Here is a 23,884-nt window from a genome sequence, read left to right on the forward strand (position 1 = left end):
CAGCTCAGCTGACTAAGCAGGAGAACCAAAGTCCACATTCCAATTGCCTTTGGGTCCAGAAAACAAGTTTGCCTAAACACCAAACACTTACAGCGATGGTCAGCTCATAAACAGTGAAGAAAAAGAGCTCACATTGAAGGTGTTGCACCTAAACTGTGCTTTGTATTGGCAGATTTGGCTTACGGCTGCCAGAGGGGCAAGGCATGGCAAGAGCTTTGAGTTTGCCAGACTGTGAAAAAGTTAAAGGTAAGCACTGTTTCTGCCGGGTTTCGAACCGGGGACCTTTCGCGTGTGAGGCGAACGTGATAACCACTACACTACAGAAACCCATTCATGCTGTTTTTTTGAGCCTTGCAAACCGAAAGTCTACCCTAAAGTAAGATCGGTGAAAAGAGCTGCTGAAAGCGACATTGACAAAAAGCACTAGCGCGCTCAAATTGTTTCTGCCCGGTTTCGAACCGGGGACCTTTTGCTTGTTAGGCGAACGTGATAACCACTACACTACAGAAACCTATCATGACAGCACTTTTCGGGTTGGTTGCTCGGAGGTTGGGGTCACCGTATTAGCTATTATTTGCTTCTGGTTGGTTGATAACCTGAGTTCAGTTTACCGTCCTTGCAAATGATACTCTTTGGTAATGAAGCAAAGAAGGAAGAAAGCCCATCTCGGATGCCTAACTTGATACAAATAACATCCTCAAAACAGCCAGTACTGGCAAGATACACTGAGTCATGGATATCACCTCTAGCTTTTCCACACACTTTTCTCACCAGGTCAGCTGAAAACATACGCCAATGGTCGTCAGGTTTTCCAGCTCAGCTGACTAAGCAGGAGAACCAAAGTCCACATTCCAATTGCCTTTGGGTCCAGAAAACAAGTTTGCCTAAACACCAAACACTTACAGCGATGGTCAGCTCATAAACAGTGAAGAAAAAGAGCTCACATTGAAGGTGTTGCACCTAAACTGTGCTTTGTATTGGCAGATTTGGCTTACGGCTGCCAGAGGGGCAAGGCATGGCAAGAGCTTTGAGTTTGCCAGACTGTGAAAAAGTTAAAGGTAAGCACTGTTTCTGCCCGGTTTCGAACCGGGGACCTTTCGCGTGTGAGGCGAATGTGATAACCACTACACTACAGAAACCCATTCATGCTGTTTTTTTGAGCCTTGCAGACCGAAAGTCTACCCTAAAGTAAGATCGGTGAAAAGAGCTGCTGAAAGCGACATTGACAAAAAGCACTAGCGCGCTCAAATTGTTTCTGCCCGGTTTCGAACCGGGGACCTTTCGCGTGTTAGGCGAACGTGATAACCACTACACTACAGAACCCTATCATGACAGCACTTTTCGGGTTGGTTGCTCGGAGGTTGGGGTCACCGTATTAGCTATTATTTGCTTCTGGTTGGTTGATAACCTGAGTTCAGTTTACCGTCCTTGCAAATGATACTCTTTGGTAATGAAGCAAAGAAGGAAGAAAGCCCATCTCGGATGCCTAACTTGATACAAATAACATCCTCAAAACAGCCAGTACTGGCAAGATACACTGAGTCATGGATATCACCTCTAGCTTTTCCACACACTTTTCTCACCAGGTCAGCTGAAAACATACGCCAATGGTCGTCAGGTTTTCCAGCTCAGCTGACTAAGCAGGAGAACCAAAGTCCACATTCCAATTGCCTTTGGGTCCAGAAAACAAGTTTGCCTAAACACCAAACACTTACAGCGATGGTCAGCTCATAAACAGTGAAGAAAAAGAGCTCACATTGAAGGTGTTGCACCTAAACTGTGCTTTGTATTGGCAGATTTGGCTTACGGCTGCCAGAGGGGCAAGGCATGGCAAAAGCTTTGAGTTTGCCAGACTTTGAAAAAGTTAAAGGTAAGCACTGTTTCTGCCCGGTTTCGAACCGGGTACCATTCGCGTGTGAGGCGAACGTGATAACCACTACACTACAGAAACCCATTCATGCTGTTTTTTTGAGCCTTGCAGACCGAAAGTCTACCCTAAAGTAAGATCGGTGAAAAGAGCTGCTGAAAGCGACATTGACAAAAAGCACTAGCGCGCTCAAATTGTTTCTGCCCGGTTTCGAACCGGGGACCTTTCGCGTGTTAGGCGAACGTGATAACCACTACACTACAGAAACCTATCATGACAGCACTTTTCGGGTTGGTTGCTCGGAGGTTGGGGTCACCGTATTAGCTATTATTTGCTTCTGGTTGGTTGATAACCTGAGTTCAGTTTACCGTCCTTGCAAATGATACTCTTTGGTAATGAAGCAAAGAAGGAAGAAAGCCCATCTCGGATGCCTAACTTGATACAAATAACATCCTCAAAACAGCCAGTACTGGCAAGATACACTGAGTCATGGATATCACCTCTAGCTTTTCCACACACTTTTCTCACCAGGTCAGCTGAAAACATACGCCAATGGTCGTCAGGTTTTCCAGCTCAGCTGACTAAGCAGGAGAACCAAAGTCCACATTCCAATTGCCTTTGGGTCCAGAAAACAAGTTTGCCTAAACACCAAACACTTACAGCGATGGTCAGCTCATAAACAGTGAAGAAAAAGAGCTCACATTGAAGGTGTTGCACCTAAACTGTGCTTTGTATTGGCAGATTTGGCTTACGGCTGCCAGAGGGGCAAGGCATGGCAAGAGCTTTGAGTTTGCCAGACTGTGAAAAAGTTAAAGGTAAGCACTGTTTCTGCCCGGTTTCGAACCGGGGAACTTTCGCGTGTGAGGCGAACGTGATAACCACTACACTACAGAAACCCATTCATGCTGTTCTTTTGAGCCTTGCAGACCGAAAGTCTACCCTAAAGTAAGATCGGTGAAAAGAGCTGCTGAAAGTGACATTGACAAAAAGCACTAGTGCGCTCAAATTGTTTCTGCCCGGTTTCGAACCGGGGACCTTTCGCGTGTTAGGCGAACGTGATAACCACTACACTACAGAAACCTATCACGACAGCGCTTCTCGGGTTGGTTGCTCGGAGGTTGGGGTCACCGTATTAGCTATTATTTGCTTCTGGTTGGTTGATAACCTGAGTTCAGTTTACCGTCCTTGCAAATGATACTCTTTGGTAATGAAGCAAAGAAGGAAGAAAGCCCATCTCGGATGCCTAACTTGATACAAATAACATCCTCAAAACAGCCAGTACTGGCAAGATACACTGAGTCATGGATATCACCTCTAGCTTTTCCACACACTTTTCTCACCAGGTCAGCTGAAAACATACGCCAATGGTCGTCAGGTTTTCCAGCTCAGCTGACTAAGCATTAGAACCAAAGTCCACATTCCAATTGCCTTTGGGTCCAGAAAACAAGTTTGCCTAAACACCAAACACTTACAGCGATGGTCAGCTCATAAACAGTGAAGAAAAAGAGCTCACATTGAAGGTGTTGCACCTAAACTGTGCTTTGTATTGGCAGATTTGGCTTACGGCTGCCAGAGGGGCAAGGCATGGCAAAAGCTTTGAGTTTGCCAGACTTTGAAAAAGTTAAAGGTAAGCACTGTTTCTGCCCGGTTTCGAACCGGGTACCATTCGCGTGTGAGGCGAACGTGATAACCACTACACTACAGAAACCCATTCATGCTGTTTTTTTGAGCCTTGCAGACCGAAAGTCTACCCTAAAGTAAGATCGGTGAAAAGAGCTGCTGAAAGCGACATTGACAAAAAGCACTAGCGCGCTCAAACTGTTTCTGCCCGGTTTCGAACCGGGGACCTTTCGCGTGTTAGGCGAACGTGATAACCACTACACTACAGAAACCTATCATGACAGCACGTTTCGGGTTGGTTGCTCGGAGGTTGGGGTCACCGTATTAGCTATTATTTGCTTCTGGTTGGTTGATAACCTGAGTTCAGTTTACCGTCCTTGCAAATGATACTCTTTGGTAATGAAGCAAAGAAGGAAGAAAGCCCATCTCGGATGCCTAACTTGATACAAATAACATCCTCAAAACAGCCAGTACTGGCAAGATACACTGAGTCATGGATATCACCTCTAGCTTTTCCACACACTTTTCTCACCAGGTCAGCTGAAAACATACGCCAATGGTCGTCAGGTTTTCCAGCTCAGCTGACTAAGCATTAGAACCAAAGTCCACATTCCAATTGCCTTTGGGTCCAGAAAACAAGTTTGCCTAAACACCAAACACTTACAGCGATGGTCAGCTCATAAACAGTGAAGAAAAAGAGCTCACATTGAAGGTGTTGCACCTAAACTGTGCTTTGTATTGGCAGATTTGGCTTACGGCTGCCAGAGGGGCAAGGCATGGCAAAAGCTTTGAGTTTGCCAGACTTTGAAAAAGTTAAAGGTAAGCACTGTTTCTGCCCGGTTTCGAACCGGGTACCATTCGCGTGTGAGGCGAACGTGATAACCACTACACTACAGAAACCCATTCATGCTGTTTTTTTGAGCCTTGCAGACCGAAAGTCTACCCTAAAGTAAGATCGGTGAAAAGAGCTGCTGAAAGCGACATTGACAAAAAGCACTAGCGCGCTCAAATTGTTTCTGCCCGGTTTCGAACCGGGGACCTTTCGCGTGTTAGGCGAACGTGATAACCACTACACTACAGAAACCTATCATGACAGCACTTTTCGGGTTGGTTGCTCGGAGGTTGGGGTCACCGTATTAGCTATTATTTGCTTCTGGTTGGTTGATAACCTGAGTTCAGTTTACCGTCCTTGCAAATGATACTCTTTGGTAATGAAGCAAAGAAGGAAGAAAGCCCATCTCGGATGCCTAACTTGATACAAATAACATCCTCAAAACAGCCAGTACTGGCAAGATACACTGAGTCATGGATATCACCTCTAGCTTTTCCACACACTTTTCTCACCAGGTCAGCTGAAAACATACGCCAATGGTCGTCAGGTTTTCCAGCTCAGCTGACTAAGCAGGAGAACCAAAGTCCACATTCCAATTGCCTTTGGGTCCAGAAAACAAGTTTGCCTAAACACCAAACACTTACAGCGATGGTCAGCTCATAAACAGTGAAGAAAAAGAGCTCACATTGAAGGTGTTGCACCTAAACTGTGCTTTGTATTGGCAGATTTGGCTTACGGCTGCCAGAGGGGCAAGGCATGGCAAGAGCTTTGAGTTTGCCAGACTGTGAAAAAGTTAAAGGTAAGCACTGTTTCTGCCCGGTTTCGAACGGGGGACCTTTCGCGTGTGAGGCGAACGTTATAACCACTACACTACAGAAACCCATTCATGCTGTTTTTTTGAGCCTTGCAGACCGAAAGTCTACCCTAAAGTAAGATCGGTGAAAAGAGCTGCTGAAAGCGACATTGACAAAAAGCACTAGCGCGCTCAAATTGTTTCTGCCCGGTTTCGAACCTGGGACCTTTCGCGCGTTAGGCGAACGTGATAACCACTACACTACAGAAACCTATCACAACAGCACTTTTCGGGTTGGTTGCTCGGAGGTTGGGGTCACCGTATTAGCTATTATTTGCTTCTGGTTGGTTGATAACCTGAGTTCAGTTTACCGTCCTTGCAAATGATACTCTTTGGTAATGAAGCAAAGAAGGAAGAAAGCCCATCTCGGATGCCTAACTTGATACAAATAACATCCTCAAAACAGCCAGTACTGGCAAGATACACTGAGTCATGGATATCACCTCTAGCTTTTCCACACACTTTTCTCACCAGGTCAGCTGAAAACATACGCCAATGGTCGTCAGGTTTTCCAGCTCAGCTGACTAAGCAGGAGAACCAAAGTCCACATTCCAATTGCCTTTGGGTCCAGAAAACAAGTTTGCCTAAACACCAAACACTTACAGCGATGGTCAGCTCATAAACAGTGAAGAAAAAGAGCTCACATTGAAGGTGTTGCACCTAAACTGTGCTTTGTATTGGCAGATTTGGCTTACGGCTGCCAGAGGGGCAAGGCATGGCAAGAGCTTTGAGTTTGCCAGACTGTGAAAAAGTTAAAGGTAAGCACTGTTTCTGCCCGGTTTCGAACCGGGGACCTTACGCGTGTGAGGCGAACGTGATAACCACTACACTACAGAAACCCATTCATGCTGTTTTTTTGAGCCTTGCAGACCGAAAGTCTACCCTAAAGTAAGATCGGTGAAAAGAGCTGCTGAAAGCGACATTGACAAAAAGCACTAGCGCGCTCAAATTGTTTCTGCCCGGTTTCGAACCGGGGACCTTTCGCGCGTTAAGCGAACGTGATAACCACTACACTACAGAAACCTATCACGACAGCACTTTTCGGGTTGGTTGCTCGGAGGTTGGGGTCACCGTATTAGCTATTATTTGCTTCTGGTTGGTTGATAACCTGAGTTCAGTTTACCGTCCTTGCAAATGATACTCTTTGGTAATGAAGCAAAGAAGGAAGAAAGCCCATCTCGGATGCCTAACTTGATACAAATAACATCCTCAAAACAGCCAGTACTGGCAAGATACACTGAGTCATGGATATCACCTCTAGCTTTTCCACACACTTTTCTCACCAGGTCAGCTGAAAACATACGCCAATGGTCGTCAGGTTTTCCAGCTCAGCTGACTAAGCAGGAGAACCAAAGTCCACATTTCAATTGCCTTTGGGTCCAGAAAACAAGTTTGCCTAAACACCAAACACTTACAGCGATGGTCAGCTCATAAACAGTGAAGAAAAAGAGCTCACATTGAAGGTGTTGCACCTAAACTGTGCTTTGTATTGGCAGATTTGGCTTACGGCTGCCAGAGGGGCAAGGCATGGCAAGAGCTTTGAGTTTGCCAGACTGTGAAAAAGTTAAAGGTAAGCACTGTTTCTGCCCGGTTTCGAACGGGGGACCTTTCGCGTGTGAGGCGAACGTTATAACCACTACACTACAGAAACCCATTCATGCTGTTTTTTTGAGCCTTGCAGACCGAAAGTCTACCCTAAAGTAAGATCGGTGAAAAGAGCTGCTGAAAGCGACATTGACAAAAAGCACTAGCGCGCTCAAATTGTTTCTGCCCGGTTTCGAACCGGGGACCTTTCGCGCGTTAGGCGAACGTGATAACCACTACACTACAGAAACCTATCACAACAGCACTTTTCGGGTTGGTTGCTCGGAGGTTGGGGTCACCGTATTAGCTATTATTTGCTTCTGGTTGGTTGATAACCTGAGTTCAGTTTACCGTCCTTGCAAATGATACTCTTTGGTAATGAAGCAAAGAAGGAAGAAAGCCCATCTCGGATGCCTAACTTGATACAAATAACATCCTCAAAACAGCCAGTACTGGCAAGATACACTGAGTCATGGATATCACCTCTAGCTTTTCCACACACTTTTCTCACCAGGTCAGCTGAAAACATACGCCAATGGTCGTCAGGTTTTCCAGCTCAGCTGACTAAGCAGGAGAACCAAAGTCCACATTCCAATTGCCTTTGGGTCCAGAAAACAAGTTTGCCTAAACACCAAACACTTACAGCGATGGTCAGCTCATAAACAGTGAAGAAAAAGAGCTCACATTGAAGGTGTTGCACCTAAACTGTGCTTTGTATTGGCAGATTTGGCTTACGGCTGCCAGAGGGGCAAGGCATGGCAAGAGCTTTGAGTTTGCCAGACTGTGAAAAAGTTAAAGGTAAGCACTGTTTCTGCCCGGTTTCGAACCGGGGACCTTACGCGTGTGAGGCGAACGTGATAACCACTACACTACAGAAACCCATTCATGCTGTTTTTTTGAGCCTTGCAGACCGAAAGTCTACCCTAAAGTAAGATCGGTGAAAAGAGCTGCTGAAAGCGACATTGACAAAAAGCACTAGCGCGCTCAAATTGTTTCTGCCCGGTTTCGAACCGGGGACCTTTCGCGCGTTAAGCGAACGTGATAACCACTACACTACAGAAACCTATCACGACAGCACTTTTCGGGTTGGTTGCTCGGAGGTTGGGGTCACCGTATTAGCTATTATTTGCTTCTGGTTGGTTGATAACCTGAGTTCAGTTTACCGTCCTTGCAAATGATACTCTTTGGTAATGAAGCAAAGAAGGAAGAAAGCCCATCTCGGATGCCTAACTTGATACAAATAACATCCTCAAAACAGCCAGTACTGGCAAGATACACTGAGTCATGGATATCACCTCTAGCTTTTCCACACACTTTTCTCACCAGGTCAGCTGAAAACATACGCCAATGGTCGTCAGGTTTTCCAGCTCAGCTGACTAAGCAGGAGAACCAAAGTCCACATTTCAATTGCCTTTGGGTCCAGAAAACAAGTTTGCCTAAACACCAAACACTTACAGCGATGGTCAGCTCATAAACAGTGAAGAAAAAGAGCTCACATTGAAGGTGTTGCACCTAAACTGTGCTTTGTATTGGCAGATTTGGCTTACGGCTGCCAGAGGGGCAAGGCATGGCAAGAGCTTTGAGTTTGCCAGACTGTGAAAAAGTTAAAGGTAAGCACTGTTTCTGCCCGGTTTCGAACCGGGGACCTTTCGCGTGTGAGGCGAACGTGATAACCACTACACTACAGAAACCCATTCATGCTGTTTTTTTGAGCCTTGCAGACCGAAAGTCTACCCTAAAGTAAGATCGGTGAAAAGAGCTGCTGAAAGCGACATTGACAAAAAGCACTAGCGCGCTCAAATTGTTTCTGCCCGGTTTCGAACCGGGGACCTTTCGCGCGTTAGGCGAACGTGATAACCACTACACTACAGAAACCTATCACAACAGCACTTTTCGGGTTGGTTGCTCGGAGGTTGGGGTCACCGTATTAGCTATTATTTGCTTTTGGTTGGTTGATAACCTGAGTTCAGTTTACCGTCCTTGCAAATGATACTCTTTGGTAATGAAGCAAAGAAGGAAGAAAGCCCATCTTGGATGCCTAACTTGATACAAATAACATCCTCAAAACAGCCAGTACTGGCAAGATACACTGAGTCATGGATATCACCTCTAGCTTTTCCACACACTTTTCTCACCAGGTCAGCTGAAAACATACGCCAATGGTTGTCAGGTTTTCCAGCTCAGCTGACTAAGCAGGAGAACCAAAGTCCACATTCCAATTGCCTTTGGGTCCAGAAAACAAGTTTGCCTAAACACCAAACACTTACAGCGATGGTCAGCTCATAAACAGTGAAGAAAAAGAGCTCACATTGAAGGTGTTGCACCTAAACTGTGCTTTGTATTGGCAGATTTGGCTTACGGCTGCCAGAGGGGCAAGGCATGGCAAGAGCTTTGAGTTTGCCAGACTGTGAAAAAGTTAAAGGTAAGCACTGTTTCTGCCCGGTTTCGAACCAGGGACCTTTCGCGTGTGAGGTGAACGTGATAACCACTACACTACAGAAACCCATTCATGCTGTTTTTTGAGCCTTGCAGACCGAAAGTCTACCCTAAAGTAAGATCGGTGAAAAGAGCTGCTGAAAGCGACATTGACAAAAAGCACTAGCGCGCTCAAATTGTTTCTGCCCGGTTTCGAACCGGGGACCTTTCGCGTGTTAGGCGAACGTGATAACCACTACACTACAGAAACCTATCACGACAGCACTTTTCGGGTTGGTTGCTCGGAGGTTGGGGTCACCGTATTAGCTATTATTTGCTTCTGGTTGGTTGATAACCTGAGTTCAGTTTACCGTCCTTGCAAATGATACTCTTTGGTAATGAAGCAAAGAAGGAAGAAAGCCCATCTCGGATGCCTAACTTGATACAAATAACATCCTCAAAACAGCCAGTACTGGCAAGATACACTGAGTCATGGATATCACCTCTAGCTTTTCCACACACTTTTCTCACCAGGTCAGCTGAAAACATACGCCAATGGTCGTCAGGTTTTCCAGCTCAGCTGACTAAGCAGGAGAACCAAAGTCCACATTCCAATTGCCTTTGGGTCCAGAAAACAAGTTTGCCTAAACACCAAACACTTACAGCGATGGTCAGCTTATAAACAGTGAAGAAAAAGAGCTCACATTGAAGGTGTTGCACCTAAACTGTGCTTTGTATTGGCAGATTTGGCTTACGGCTGCCAGAGGGGCAAGGCATGGCAAGAGCTTTGAGTTTGCCAGACTGTGAAAAAGTTAAAGGTAAGCACTGTTTCTGCCCGGTTTCGAACCGGGCACCTTTCGCGTGTGAGGCGAACGTGATAACCACTACACTACAGAAACCCATTCATGCTGTTTTTTTGAGCCTTGCAGACCGAAAGTCTACCCTAAAGTAAGATCGGTGAAAAGAGCTGCTGAAAGCGACATTGACAAAAAGCACTAGCGCGCTCAAATTGTTTCTGCCCGGTTTCGAACCGGGGACCTTTCGCGTGTTAGGCGAACGTGATAACCACTACACTACAGAAACCTATCATGACAGCACTTTTCGGGTTGGTTGCTCGGAGGTTGGGGGTCACCGTATTAGCTATTATTTGCTTCTGGTTGGTTGATAACCTGAGTTCAGTTTACCGTCCTTGCAAATGATACTCTTTGGTAATGAAGCAAAGAAGGAAGAAAGCCCATCTCGGATGCCTAACTTGATACAAATAACATCCTCAAAACAGCCAGTACTGGCAAGATACACTGAGTCATGGATATCACCTCTAGCTTTTCCACACACTTTTCTCACCAGGTCAGCTGAAAACATACGCCAATGGTCGTCAGGTTTTCCAGCTCAGCTGACTAAGCAGGAGAACCAAAGTCCACATTCCAATTGCCTTTGGGTCCAGAAAACAAGTTTGCCTAAACACCAAACACTTACAGCGATGGTCAGCTCATAAACAGTGAAGAAAAAGAGCTCACATTGAAGGTGTTGCACCTAAACTGTGCTTTGTATTGGCAGATTTGGCTTACGGCTGCCAGAGGGGCAAGGCATGGCAAGAGCTTTGAGTTTGCCAGACTGTGAAAAAGTTAAAGGTAAGCACTGTTTCTGCCCGGTTTCGAACCGGGGACCTTTCGCGTGTGAGGCGAACGTGATAACCACTACACTACAGAAACCCATTCATGCTGTTGTTTTGAGCCTTGCAGACCGAAAGTCTACCCTAAAGTAAGATCGGTGAAAAGAGCTGCTGAAAGCGACATTGACAAAAAGCACTAGCGCGCTCAAATTGTTTCTGCCCGGTTTCGAACCGGGGACCTTTCGCGCGTTAGGCGAACGTGATAACCACTACACTACAGAAACCTATCACAACAGCACTTTTCGGGTTGGTTGCTCGGAGGTTGGGGTCACCGTATTAGCTATTATTTGCTTCTGGTTGGTTGATAACCTGAGTTCAGTTTACCGTCCTTGCAAATGATACTCTTTGGTAATGAAGCAAAGAAGGAAGAAAGCCCATCTCGGATGCCTAACTTGATACAAATAACATCCTCAAAACAGCCAGTACTGGCAAGATACACTGAGTCATGGATATCACCTCTAGCTTTTCCACACACTTTTCTCACCAGGTCAGCTGAAAACATACGCCAATGGTCGTCAGGTTTTCCAGCTCAGCTGACTAAGCAGGAGAACCAAAGTCCACATTCCAATTGCCTTTGGGTCCAGAAAACAAGTTTGCCTAAACACCAAACACTTACAGCGATGGTCAGCTCATAAACAGTGAAGAAAAAGAGCTCACATTGAAGGTGTTGCACCTAAACTGTGCTTTGTATTGGCAGATTTGGCTTACGGCTGCCAGAGGGGCAAGGCATGGCAAGAGCTTTGAGTTTGCCAGACTGTGAAAAAGTTAAAGGTAAGCACTGTTTCTGCCCGGTTTCGAACCGGGGACCTTACGCGTGTGAGGCGAACGTGATAACCACTACACTACAGAAACCCATTCATGCTGTTTTTTTGAGCCTTGCAGACCGAAAGTCTACCCTAAAGTAAGATCGGTGAAAAGAGCTGCTGAAAGCGACATTGACAAAAAGCACTAGCGCGCTCAAATTGTTTCTGCCCGGTTTCGAACCGGGGACCTTTCGCGCGTTAAGCGAACGTGATAACCACTACACTACAGAAACCTATCACGACAGCACTTTTCGGGTTGGTTGCTCGGAGGTTGGGGTCACCGTATTAGCTATTATTTGCTTCTGGTTGGTTGATAACCTGAGTTCAGTTTACCGTCCTTGCAAATGATACTCTTTGGTAATGAAGCAAAGAAGGAAGAAAGCCCATCTCGGATGCCTAACTTGATACAAATAACATCCTCAAAACAGCCAGTACTGGCAAGATACACTGAGTCATGGATATCACCTCTAGCTTTTCCACACACTTTTCTCACCAGGTCAGCTGAAAACATACGCCAATGGTCGTCAGGTTTTCCAGCTCAGCTGACTAAGCAGGAGAACCAAAGTCCACATTTCAATTGCCTTTGGGTCCAGAAAACAAGTTTGCCTAAACACCAAACACTTACAGCGATGGTCAGCTCATAAACAGTGAAGAAAAAGAGCTCACATTGAAGGTGTTGCACCTAAACTGTGCTTTGTATTGGCAGATTTGGCTTACGGCTGCCAGAGGGGCAAGGCATGGCAAGAGCTTTGAGTTTGCCAGACTGTGAAAAAGTTAAAGGTAAGCACTGTTTCTGCCCGGTTTCGAACGGGGGACCTTTCGCGTGTGAGGCGAACGTTATAACCACTACACTACAGAAACCCATTCATGCTGTTTTTTTGAGCCTTGCAGACCGAAAGTCTACCCTAAAGTAAGATCGGTGAAAAGAGCTGCTGAAAGCGACATTGACAAAAAGCACTAGCGCGCTCAAATTGTTTCTGCCCGGTTTCGAACCGGGGACCTTTCGCGTGTTAGGCGAACGTGATATCCACTACACTACTGAAACCTATCACAACAGCACTTTTCGGGCTGGTTGCTCGGAGGTTGGGGTCACCGTATTAGCTATTATTTGCTTCTGGTTGGTTGATAACCTGAGTTCAGTTTACCGTCCTTGCAAATGATACTCTTTGGTAATGAAGCAAAGAAGGAAGAAAGCCCATCTCGGATGCCTAACTTGATACAAATAACATCCTCAAAACAGCCAGTACTGGCAAGATACACTGAGTCATGGATATCACCTCTAGCTTTTCCACACACTTTTCTCACCAGGTCAGCTGAAAACATACGCCAATGGTCGTCAGGTTTTCCAGCTCAGCTGACTAAGCAGGAGAACCAAAGTCCACATTCCAATTGCCTTTGGGTCCAGAAAACAAGTTTGCCTAAACACCAAACACTTACAGCGATGGTCAGCTCATAAACAGTGAAGAAAAAGAGCTCACATTGAAGGTGTTGCACCTAAACTGTGCTTTGTATTGGCAGATTTGGCTTACGGCTGCCAGAGGGGCAAGGCATGGCAAGAGCTTTGAGTTTGCCAGACTGTGAAAAAGTTAAAGGTAAGCACTGTTTCTGCCCGGTTTCGAACCGGGGACCTTTCGCGTGTGAGGCGAACGTGATAACCACTACACTACAGAAACCCATTCATGCTGTTTTTTTGAGCCTTGCAGACCGAAAGTCTACCCTAAAGTAAGATCGGTGAAAAGAGCTGCTGAAAGCGACATTGACAAAAAGCACTAGCGCGCTCAAATTGTTTCTGCCCGGTTTCAAACCGGGGACCTTTCGCGTGTTAGGCGAACGTGATAACCACTACACTACAGAAACCTATCACGTCAGCACTTTTCGGGTTGGTTGCTCGGAGGTTGGGGTCACCGTATTAGCTATTATTTGCTTCTGGTTGGTTGATAACCTGAGTTCAGTTTACCGTCCTTGCAAATGATACTCTTTGGTAATGAAGCAAAGAAGGAAGAAAGCCCATCTCGGATGCCTAACTTGATACAAATAACATCCTCAAAACAGCCAGTACTGGCAAGATACACTGAGTCATGGATATCACCTCTAGCTTTTCCACACACTTTTCTCACCAGGTCAGCTGAAAACATACGCCAATGGTCGTCAGGTTTTCCAGCTCAGCTGACTAAGCAGGAGAACCAAAGTCCACATTCCAATTGCCTTTGGGTCCAGAAAACAAGTTTGCCTAAACACCAAACACTTACAGCGATGGTCAGCTTATAAACAGTGAAGAAAAAGAGCTCACATTGAAGGTGTTGCACCTAAACTGTGCTTTGTATTGGCAGATTTGGCTTACGGCTGCCAGAGGGGCAAGGCATGGCAAGAGCTTTGAGTTTGCCAGACTGTGAAAAAGTTAAAGGTAAGCACTGTTTCTGCCCGGTTTCGAACCGGGCACCTTTCGCGTGTGAGGCGAACGTGATAACCACTACACTACAGAAACCCATTCATGCTGTTTTTTTGAGCCTTGCAGACCGAAAGTCTACCCTAAAGTAAGATCGGTGAAAAGAGCTGCTGAAAGCGACATTGACAAAAAGCACTAGCGCGCTCAAATTGTTTCTGCCCGGTTTCGAACCGGGGACCTTTCGCGTGTTAGGCGAACGTGATAACCACTACACTACAGAAACCTATCATGACAGCACTTTTCGGGTTGGTTGCTCGGAGGTTGGGGGTCACCGTATTAGCTATTATTTGCTTCTGGTTGGTTGATAACCTGAGTTCAGTTTACCGTCCTTGCAAATGATACTCTTTGGTAATGAAGCAAAGAAGGAAGAAAGCCCATCTCGGATGCCTAACTTGATACAAATAACATCCTCAAAACAGCCAGTACTGGCAAGATACACTGAGTCATGGATATCACCTCTAGCTTTTCCACACACTTTTCTCACCAGGTCAGCTGAAAACATACGCCAATGGTCGTCAGGTTTTCCAGCTCAGCTGACTAAGCAGGAGAACCAAAGTCCACATTCCAATTGCCTTTGGGTCCAGAAAACAAGTTTGCCTAAACACCAAACACTTACAGCGATGGTCAGCTCATAAACAGTGAAGAAAAAGAGCTCACATTGAAGGTGTTGCACCTAAACTGTGCTTTGTATTGGCAGATTTGGCTTACGGCTGCCAGAGGGGCAAGGCATGGCAAGAGCTTTGAGTTTGCCAGACTGTGAAAAAGTTAAAGGTAAGCACTGTTTCTGCACGGTTTCGAACCGGGGACCTTTCGCGTGTGAGGCGAACGTGATAACCACTACACTACAGAAACCCATTCATGCTGTTTTTTTGAGCCATGCAGACCGAAAGTCTACCCTAAAGTAAGATCGGTGAAAAGAGCTGCTGAAAGCGACATTGACAAAAAGCACTAGCGCGCTCAAATTGTTTCTGCCCGGTTTCGAACCGGGGACCTTTCGCGTGTTAGGCGAACGTGATAACCACAACACTACAGAAACCTATCACGACAGCACTTTTCGGGTTGGTTGCTCGGAGGTTGGGGTCACCGTATTAGCTATTATTTGCTTCTGGTTGGTTGATAACCTGAGTTCAGTTTACCGTCCTTGCAAATGATACTCTTTGGTAATGAAGCAAAGAAGGAAGAAAGCCCATCTCGGATGCCTAACTTGATACAAATAACATCCTCAAAACAGCCAGTACTGGCAAGATACACTGAGTCATGGATATCACCTCTAGCTTTTCCACACACTTTTCTCACCAGGTCAGCTGAAAACATACGCCAATGGTCGTCAGGTTTTCCAGCTCAGCTGACTAAGCAGGAGAACCAAAGTCCACATTCCAATTGCCTTTGGGTCCAGAAAACAAGTTTGCCTAAACACCAAACACTTACAGCGATGGTCAGCTCATAAACAGTGAAGAAAAAGAGCTCACATTGAAGGTGTTGCACCTAAACTGTGCTTTGTATTGGCAGATTTGGCTTACGGCTGCCAGAGGGGCAAGGCATGGCAAGAGCTTTGAGTTTGCCAGACTGTGAAAAAGTTAAAGGTAAGCACTGTTTCTGCACGGTTTCGAACCGGGGACCTTTCGCGTGTGAGGCGAACGTGATAACCACTACACTACAGAAACCCATTCATGCTGTTTTTTTGAGCCATGCAGACCGAAAGTCTACCCTAAAGTAAGATCGGTGAAAAAAGCTGCTGAAAGCGACATTGACAAAAAGCACTAGCGCGCTCAAATTGTTTCTGCCCGGTTTCGAACCGGGGACCTTTCGCGTGTTAGGCGAACGTGATAACCACAACACTACAGAAACCTATCACGACAGCACTTTTCGGGTTGGTTGCTCGGAGGTTGGGGTCACCGTATTAGCTATTATTTGCTTCTGGTTGGTTGATAACCTGAGTTCAGTTTACCGTCCTTGCAAATGATACTCTTTGGTAATGAAGCAAAGAAGGAAGAAAGCCCATCTCGGATGCCTAACTTGATACAAATAACATCCTCAAAACAGCCAGTACTGGCAAGATACACTGAGTCATGGATATCACCTCTAGCTTTTCCACACACTTTTCTCACCAGGTCAGCTGAAAACATACGCCAATGGTCGTCAGGTTTTCCAGCTCAGCTGACTAAGCAGGAGAACCAAAGTCCACATTCCAATTGCCTTTGGGTCCAGAAAACAAGTTTGCCTAAACACCAAACACTTACAGCGATGGTCAGCTCATAAACAGTGAAGAAAAAGAGCTCACATTGAAGGTGTTGCACCTAAACTGTGCTTTGTATTGGCAGATTTGGCTTACGGCTGCCAGAGGGGCAAGGCATGGCAAGAGCTTTGAGTTTGCCAGACTGTGAAAAAGTTAAAGGTAAGCACTGTTTCTGCCCGGTTTCGAACCGGGGACCTTTCGCGTGTGAGGCGAACGTGATAACCACTACACTACAGAAACCCATTCATGCTGTTTTTTTGAGCCTTGCAGACCGAAAGTCTACCCTAAAGTAAGATCGGTGAAAAGAGCTGCTGAAAGCGGCATTGACAAAAAGCACTAGCGCGCTCAAATTGTTTCTGCCCGGTTTCGAACCGGGGACCTTTCGCGTGTTAGGCGAACGTGATATCCACTACACTACTGAAACCTATCACAACAGCACTTTTCGGGCTGGTTGCTCGGAGGTTGGGGTCACCGTATTAGCTATTATTTGCTTCTGGTTGGTTGATAACCTGAGTTCAGTTTACCGTCCTTGCAAATGATACTCTTTGGTAATGAAGCAAAGAAGGAAGAAAGCCCATCTCGGATGCCTAACTTGATACAAATAACATCCTCAAAACAGCCAGTACTGGCAAGATACACTGAGTCATGGATATCACCTCTAGCTTTTCCACACACTTTTCTCACCAGGTCAGCTGAAAACATACGCCAATGGTCGTCAGGTTTTCCAGCTCAGCTGACTAAGCAGGAGAACCAAAATCCACATTCCAATTGCCTTTGGGTCCAGAAAACAAGTTTGCCTAAACACCAAACACTTACAGCGATGGTCAGCTCATAAACAGTGAAGAAAAAGAGCTCACATTGAAGGTGTTGCACCTAAACTGTGCTTTGTATTGGCAGATTTGGCTTACGGCTGCCAGAGGGGCAAGGCATGGCAAGAGCTTTGAGTTTGCCAGACTGTGAAAAAGTTAAAGGTAAGCACTGTTTCTGCCCGGTTTCGAACCGGGGACCTTTCGCGTGTGAGGCGAACGTGATAACCACTACACTACAGAAACCCATTCATGCTGTTTTTTGAGCCTTGCAGACCGAAAGTCTACCCTAAAGTAAGATCGGTGAAAAGGGCTGCTGAAAGCGACATTGACAAAAAGCACTAGCGCGCTCAAATTGTTTCTGCCCGGTTTCGAACCGGGGACCTTTCGCGTGTTAGGCGAACGTGATAACCACTACACTACAGAAACCTATCACGACAGCACTTTTCGGGTTGGTTGCTCGGAGGTTGGGGTCACCGTATTAGCTATTATTTGCTTCTGGTTGGTTGATAACCTGAGTTCAGTTTACCGTCCTTGCAAATGATACTCTTTGGTAATGAAGCAAAGAAGGAAGAAAGCCCATCTCGGATGCCTAACTTGATACAAATAACATCCTCAAAACAGCCAGTACTGGCAAGATACACTGAGTCATGGATATCACCTCTAGCTTTTCCACACACTTTTCTCACCAGGTCAGCTGAAAACATACGCCAATGGTCGTCAGGTTTTCCAGCTCAGCTGACTAAGCAGGAGAACCAAAGTCCACATTCCAATTGCCTTTGGGTCCAGAAAACAAGTTTGCCTAAACACCAAACACTTACAGCGATGGTCAGCTTATAAACAGTGAAGAAAAAGAGCTCACATTGAAGGTGTTGCACCTAAACTGTGCTTTGTATTGGCAGATTTGGCTTACGGCTGCCAGAGGGGCAAGGCATGGCAAGAGCTTTGAGTTTGCCAGACTGTGAAAAAGTTAAAGGTAAGCACTGTTTCTGCCCGGTTTCGAACCGGGCACCTTTCGCGTGTGAGGCGAACGTGATAACCACTACACTACAGAAACCCATTCATGCTGTTTTTTTGAGCCTTGCAGACCGAAAGTCTACCCTAAAGTAAGATCGGTGAAAAGAGCTGCTGAAAGCGACATTGACAAAAAGCACTAGCGCGCTCAAATTGTTTCTGCCCGGTTTCGAACCGGGGACCTTTCGCGTGTTAGGCGAACGTGATAACCACTACACTACAGAAACCTATCACGTCAGCACTTTTCGGGTTGGTTGCTCGGAGGTTGGGGTCACCGTATTAGCTATTATTTGCTTCTGGTTGGTTGATAACCTGAGTTCAGTTTACCGTCCTTGCAAATGATACTCTTTGGTAATGAAGCAAAGAAGGAAGAAAGCCCATCTCGGATGCCTAACTTGATACAAATAACATCCTCAAAACAGCCAGTACTGGCAAGATACACTGAGTCATGGATATCACCTCTAGCTTTTCCACACACTTTTCTCACCAGGTCAGCTGAAAACATACGCCAATGGTCGTCAGGTTTTCCAGCTCAGCTGACTAAGCAGGAGAACCAAAGTCCACATTCCAATTGCCTTTGGGTCCAGAAAACAAGTTTGCCTAAACACCAAACACTTACAGCGATGGTCAGCTTATAAACAGTGAAGAAAAAGAGCTCACATTGAAGGTGTTGCACCTAAACTGTGCTTTGTATTGGCAGATTTGGCTTACGGCTGCCAGAGGGGCAAGGCATGGCAAGAGCTTTGAGTTTGCCAGACTGTGAAAAAGTTAAAGGTAAGCACTGTTTCTGCCCGGTTTCGAACCGGGCACCTTTCGCGTGTGAGGCGAACGTGATAACCACTACACTACAGAAACCCATTCATGCTGTTTTTTTGAGCCTTGCAGACCGAAAGTCTACCCTAAAGTAAGATCGGTGAAAAGAGCTGCTGAAAGCGACATTGACAAAAAGCACTAGCGCGCTCAAATTGTTTCTGCCCGGTTTCGAACCGGGGACCTTTCGCGTGTTAGGCGAACGTGATAACCACTACACTACAGAAACCTATCATGACAGCACTTTTCGGGTTGGTTGCTCGGAGGTTGGGGGTCACCGTATTAGCTATTATTTGCTTCTGGTTGGTTGATAACCTGAGTTCAGTTTACCGTCCTTGCAAATGATACTCTTTGGTAATGAAGCAAAGAAGGAAGAAAGCCCATCTCGGATGCCTAACTTGATACAAATAACATCCTCAAAACAGCCAGTACTGGCAAGATACACTGAGTCATGGATATCACCTCTAGCTTTTCCACACACTTTTCTCACCAGGTCAGCTGAAAACATACGCCAATGGTCGTCAGGTTTTCCAGCTCAGCTGACTAAGCAGGAGAACCAAAGTCCACATTCCAATTGCCTTTGGGTCCAGAAAACAAGTTTGCCTAAACACCAAACACTTACAGCGATGGTCAGCTCATAAACAGTGAAGAAAAAGAGCTCACATTGAAGGTGTTGCACCTAAACTGTGCTTTGTATTGGCAGATTTGGCTTACGGCTGCCAGAGGGGCAAGGCATGGCAAGAGCTTTGAGTTTGCCAGACTGTGAAAAAGTTAAAGGTAAGCACTGTTTCTGCACGGTTTCGAACCGGGGACCTTTCGCGTGTGAGGCGAACGTGATAACCACTACACTACAGAAACCCATTCATGCTGTTTTTTTGAGCCATGCAGACCGAAAGTCTACCCTAAAGTAAGATCGGTGAAAAGAGCTGCTGAAAGCGACATTGACAAAAAGCACTAGCGCGCTCAAATTGTTTCTGCCCGGTTTCGAACCGGGGACCTTTCGCGTGTTAGGCGAACGTGATAACCACAACACTACAGAAACCTATCACGACAGCACTTTTCGGGTTGGTTGCTCGGAGGTTGGGGTCACCGTATTAGCTATTATTTGCTTCTGGTTGGTTGATAACCTGAGTTCAGTTTACCGTCCTTGCAAATGATACTCTTTGGTAATGAAGCAAAGAAGGAAGAAAGCCCATCTCGGATGCCTAACTTGATACAAATAACATCCTCAAAACAGCCAGTACTGGCAAGATACACTGAGTCATGGATATCACCTCTAGCTTTTCCACACACTTTTCTCACCAGGTCAGCTGAAAACATACGCCAATGGTCGTCAGGTTTTCCAGCTCAGCTGACTAAGCAGGAGAACCAAAGTCCACATTCCAATTGCCTTTGGGTCCAGAAAACAAGTTTGCCTAAACACCAAACACTTACAGCGATGGTCAGCTCATAAACAGTGAAGAAAAAGAGCTCACATTGAAGGTGTTGCACCTAAACTGTGCTTTGTATTGGCAGATTTGGCTTACGGCTGCCAGAGGGGCAAGGCATGGCAAGAGCTTTGAGTTTGCCAGACTGTGAAAAAGTTAAAGGTAAGCACTGTTTCTGCCCGGTTTCGAACCGGGGACCTTTCGCGTGTGAGGCGAACGTGATAACCACTACACTACAGAAACCCATTCATGCTGTTTTTTTGAGCCTTGCAGACCGAAAGTCTACCCTAAAGTAAGATCGGTGAAAAGAGCTGCTGAAAGCGACATTGACAAAAAGCACTAGCGCGCTCAAATTGTTTCTGCCCGGTTTCGAACCGGGGACCTTTCGCGTGTTAGGCGAACGTGATATCCACTACACTACTGAAACCTATCACAACAGCACTTTTCGGGCTGGTTGCTCGGAGGTTGGGGTCACCGTATTAGCTATTATTTGCTTCTGGTTGGTTGATAACCTGAGTTCAGTTTACCGTCCTTGCAAATGATACTCTTTGGTAATGAAGCAAAGAAGGAAGAAAGCCCATCTCGGATGCCTAACTTGATACAAATAACATCCTCAAAACAGCCAGTACTGGCAAGATACACTGAGTCATGGATATCACCTCTAGCTTTTCCACACACTTTTCTCACCAGGTCAGCTGAAAACATACGCCAATGGTCGTCAGGTTTTCCAGCTCAGCTGACTAAGCAGGAGAACCAAAGTCCACATTCCAATTGCCTTTGGGTCCAGAAAACAAGTTTGCCTAAACACCAAACACTTACAGCGATGGTCAGCTCATAAACAGTGAAGAAAAAGAGCTCACATTGAAGGTGTTGCACCTAAACTGTGCTTTGTATTGGCAGATTTGGCTTACGGCTGCCAGAGGGGCAAGGCATGGCAAGAGCTTTGAGTTTGCCAGACTGTGAAAAAGTTAAAGGTAAGCACTGTTTCTGCCCGGTTTCGAACCGGGGACCTTTCGCGTGTGAGGCGAACGTGATAACCACTACACTACAGAAACCCATTCATGCTGTTTTTTTGAGCCTTGCAGACCGAAAGTCTACCCTAAAGTAAGATCGGTGAAAAGAGCTGCTGAAAGCGGCATTGACAAAAAGCACTAGCGCGCTCAAATTGTTTCTGCCCGGTTTCGAACCGGGGACCTTTCGCGTGTTAGGCGAACGTGATATCCACTACACTACTGAAACCTATCACAACAGCACTTTTCGGGCTGGTTGCTCGGAGGTTGGGGTCACCGTATTAGCTATTATTTGCTTCTGGTTGGTTGATAACCTGAGTTCAGTTTACCGTCCTTGCAAATGATACTCTTTGGTAATGAAGCAAAGAAGGAAGAAAGCCCATCTCGGATGCCTAACTTGATACAAATAACATCCTCAAAACAGCCAGTACTGGCAAGATACACTGAGTCATGGATATCACCTCTAGCTTTTCCACACACTTTTCTCACCAGGTCAGCTGAAAACATACGCCAATGGTCGTCAGGTTTTCCAGCTCAGCTGACTAAGCAGGAGAACCAAAATCCACATTCCAATTGCCTTTGGGTCCAGAAAACAAGTTTGCCTAAACACCAAACACTTACAGCGATGGTCAGCTCATAAACAGTGAAGAAAAAGAGCTCACATTGAAGGTGTTGCACCTAAACTGTGCTTTGTATTGGCAGATTTGGCTTACGGCTGCCAGAGGGGCAAGGCATGGCAAGAGCTTTGAGTTTGCCAGACTGTGAAAAAGTTAAAGGTAAGCACTGTTTCTGCCCGGTTTCGAACCGGGGACCTTTCGCGTGTGAGGCGAACGTGATAACCACTACACTACAGAAACCCATTCATGCTGTTTTTTGAGCCTTGCAGACCGAAAGTCTACCCTAAAGTAAGATCGGTGAAAAGGGCTGCTGAAAGCGACATTGACAAAAAGCACTAGCGCGCTCAAATTGTTTCTGCCCGGTTTCGAACCGGGGACCTTTCGCGTGTTAGGCGAACGTGATAACCACTACACTACAGAAACCTATCACGACAGCACTTTTCGGGTTGGTTGCTCGGAGGTTGGGGTCACCGTATTAGCTATTATTTGCTTCTGGTTGGTTGATAACCTGAGTTCAGTTTACCGTCCTTGCAAATGATACTCTTTGGTAATGAAGCAAAGAAGGAAGAAAGCCCATCTCGGATGCCTAACTTGATACAAATAACATCCTCAAAACAGCCAGTACTGGCAAGATACACTGAGTCATGGATATCACCTCTAGCTTTTCCACACACTTTTCTCACCAGGTCAGCTGAAAACATACGCCAATGGTCGTCAGGTTTTCCAGCTCAGCTGACTAAGCAGGAGAACCAAAGTCCACATTCCAATTGCCTTTGGGTCCAGAAAACAAGTTTGCCTAAACACCAAACACTTACAGCGATGGTCAGCTTATAAACAGTGAAGAAAAAGAGCTCACATTGAAGGTGTTGCACCTAAACTGTGCTTTGTATTGGCAGATTTGGCTTACGGCTGCCAGAGGGGCAAGGCATGGCAAGAGCTTTGAGTTTGCCAGACTGTGAAAAAGTTAAAGGTAAGCACTGTTTCTGCCCGGTTTCGAACCGGGCACCTTTCGCGTGTGAGGCGAACGTGATAACCACTACACTACAGAAACCCATTCATGCTGTTTTTTTGAGCCTTGCAGACCGAAAGTCTACCCTAAAGTAAGATCGGTGAAAAGAGCTGCTGAAAGCGACATTGACAAAAAGCACTAGCGCGCTCAAATTGTTTCTGCCCGGTTTCGAACCGGGGACCTTTCGCGTGTTAGGCGAACGTGATAACCACTACACTACAGAAACCTATCATGACAGCACTTTTCGGGTTGGTTGCTCGGAGGTTGGGGTCACCGTATTAGCTATTATTTGCTTCTGGTTGGTTGATAACCTGAGTTCAGTTTACCGTCCTTGCAAATGATACTCTTTGGTAATGAAGCAAAGAAGGAAGAAAGCCCATCTCGGATGCCTAACTTGATACAAATAACATCCTCAAAACAGCCAGTACTGGCAAGATACACTGAGTCATGGATATCACCTCTAGCTTTTCCACACACTTTTCTCACCAGGTCAGCTGAAAACATACGCCAATGGTCGTCAGGTTTTCCAGCTCAGCTGACTAAGCAGGAGAACCAAAGTCCACATTCCAATTGCCTTTGGGTCCAGAAAACAAGTTTGCCTAAACACCAAACACTTACAGCGATGGTCAGCTCATAAACAGTGAAGAAAAAGAGCTCACATTGAAGGTGTTGCACCTAAACTGTGCTTTGTATTGGCAGATTTGGCTTACGGCTGCCAGAGGGGCAAGGCATGGCAAGAGCTTTGAGTTTGCCAGACTGTGAAAAAGTTAAAGGTAAGCACTGTTTCTGCCCGGTTTCGAACCGGGGACCTTTCGCGTGTGAGGCGAACGTGATAACCACTACACTACAGAAACCCATTCATG

General features: G+C 46.0%; 21 non-coding genes across 21 annotated transcripts; all 21 read right to left on the minus strand.

Moving 5' to 3' along the window:
• Nucleotides 1-2,062: 2,062 nt before the first annotated feature.
• Nucleotides 2,063-2,135, minus strand: TRNAV-AAC (transfer RNA valine (anticodon AAC)). Its single transcript has one exon. It is a non-coding gene; the product is annotated as a tRNA-Val (tRNA).
• Nucleotides 2,136-2,874: 739 nt separating this feature from the next.
• Nucleotides 2,875-2,947, minus strand: TRNAV-AAC (transfer RNA valine (anticodon AAC)). The gene has a single exon. It is a non-coding gene; the product is annotated as a tRNA-Val (tRNA).
• Nucleotides 2,948-3,686: 739 nt separating this feature from the next.
• TRNAV-AAC (transfer RNA valine (anticodon AAC)) lies at nt 3,687-3,759 on the minus strand. Its single transcript has one exon. It is a non-coding gene; the product is annotated as a tRNA-Val (tRNA).
• A 739-nt stretch (nt 3,760-4,498) lies between these two features.
• On the minus strand, nt 4,499-4,571 carry TRNAV-AAC (transfer RNA valine (anticodon AAC)). Its single transcript has one exon. It is a non-coding gene; the product is annotated as a tRNA-Val (tRNA).
• A 3,803-nt stretch (nt 4,572-8,374) lies between these two features.
• On the minus strand, nt 8,375-8,447 carry TRNAV-CAC (transfer RNA valine (anticodon CAC)). Its single transcript has one exon. It is a non-coding gene; the product is annotated as a tRNA-Val (tRNA).
• A 922-nt stretch (nt 8,448-9,369) lies between these two features.
• On the minus strand, nt 9,370-9,442 carry TRNAV-AAC (transfer RNA valine (anticodon AAC)). The gene has a single exon. It is a non-coding gene; the product is annotated as a tRNA-Val (tRNA).
• Nucleotides 9,443-10,181: 739 nt separating this feature from the next.
• On the minus strand, nt 10,182-10,254 carry TRNAV-AAC (transfer RNA valine (anticodon AAC)). Its single transcript has one exon. It is a non-coding gene; the product is annotated as a tRNA-Val (tRNA).
• Nucleotides 10,255-10,810: 556 nt separating this feature from the next.
• Nucleotides 10,811-10,883, minus strand: TRNAV-CAC (transfer RNA valine (anticodon CAC)). Its single transcript has one exon. It is a non-coding gene; the product is annotated as a tRNA-Val (tRNA).
• A 2,363-nt stretch (nt 10,884-13,246) lies between these two features.
• TRNAV-CAC (transfer RNA valine (anticodon CAC)) lies at nt 13,247-13,319 on the minus strand. The gene has a single exon. It is a non-coding gene; the product is annotated as a tRNA-Val (tRNA).
• A 923-nt stretch (nt 13,320-14,242) lies between these two features.
• On the minus strand, nt 14,243-14,315 carry TRNAV-AAC (transfer RNA valine (anticodon AAC)). The gene has a single exon. It is a non-coding gene; the product is annotated as a tRNA-Val (tRNA).
• A 2,180-nt stretch (nt 14,316-16,495) lies between these two features.
• Nucleotides 16,496-16,568, minus strand: TRNAV-CAC (transfer RNA valine (anticodon CAC)). The gene has a single exon. It is a non-coding gene; the product is annotated as a tRNA-Val (tRNA).
• A 739-nt stretch (nt 16,569-17,307) lies between these two features.
• TRNAV-CAC (transfer RNA valine (anticodon CAC)) lies at nt 17,308-17,380 on the minus strand. Its single transcript has one exon. It is a non-coding gene; the product is annotated as a tRNA-Val (tRNA).
• Nucleotides 17,381-17,490: 110 nt separating this feature from the next.
• TRNAV-AAC (transfer RNA valine (anticodon AAC)) lies at nt 17,491-17,563 on the minus strand. The gene has a single exon. It is a non-coding gene; the product is annotated as a tRNA-Val (tRNA).
• Nucleotides 17,564-18,302: 739 nt separating this feature from the next.
• Nucleotides 18,303-18,375, minus strand: TRNAV-AAC (transfer RNA valine (anticodon AAC)). Its single transcript has one exon. It is a non-coding gene; the product is annotated as a tRNA-Val (tRNA).
• Nucleotides 18,376-19,114: 739 nt separating this feature from the next.
• TRNAV-AAC (transfer RNA valine (anticodon AAC)) lies at nt 19,115-19,187 on the minus strand. The gene has a single exon. It is a non-coding gene; the product is annotated as a tRNA-Val (tRNA).
• Nucleotides 19,188-20,555: 1,368 nt separating this feature from the next.
• On the minus strand, nt 20,556-20,628 carry TRNAV-CAC (transfer RNA valine (anticodon CAC)). Its single transcript has one exon. It is a non-coding gene; the product is annotated as a tRNA-Val (tRNA).
• A 739-nt stretch (nt 20,629-21,367) lies between these two features.
• TRNAV-CAC (transfer RNA valine (anticodon CAC)) lies at nt 21,368-21,440 on the minus strand. The gene has a single exon. It is a non-coding gene; the product is annotated as a tRNA-Val (tRNA).
• A 739-nt stretch (nt 21,441-22,179) lies between these two features.
• TRNAV-CAC (transfer RNA valine (anticodon CAC)) lies at nt 22,180-22,252 on the minus strand. The gene has a single exon. It is a non-coding gene; the product is annotated as a tRNA-Val (tRNA).
• Nucleotides 22,253-22,362: 110 nt separating this feature from the next.
• Nucleotides 22,363-22,435, minus strand: TRNAV-AAC (transfer RNA valine (anticodon AAC)). Its single transcript has one exon. It is a non-coding gene; the product is annotated as a tRNA-Val (tRNA).
• Nucleotides 22,436-23,174: 739 nt separating this feature from the next.
• On the minus strand, nt 23,175-23,247 carry TRNAV-AAC (transfer RNA valine (anticodon AAC)). The gene has a single exon. It is a non-coding gene; the product is annotated as a tRNA-Val (tRNA).
• A 555-nt stretch (nt 23,248-23,802) lies between these two features.
• Nucleotides 23,803-23,875, minus strand: TRNAV-CAC (transfer RNA valine (anticodon CAC)). Its single transcript has one exon. It is a non-coding gene; the product is annotated as a tRNA-Val (tRNA).
• Nucleotides 23,876-23,884: the final 9 nt, after the last annotated feature.

The sequence above is a fragment of the Lithobates pipiens genome, unplaced genomic scaffold, assembly GCF_037356315.1.
Source record: "Lithobates pipiens isolate NorthernLeopardFrog02 unplaced genomic scaffold, aLitPip1_a1.2 Scaffold_8, whole genome shotgun sequence".
Classification (NCBI taxonomy): domain Eukaryota; kingdom Metazoa; phylum Chordata; class Amphibia; order Anura; family Ranidae; genus Lithobates; species Lithobates pipiens.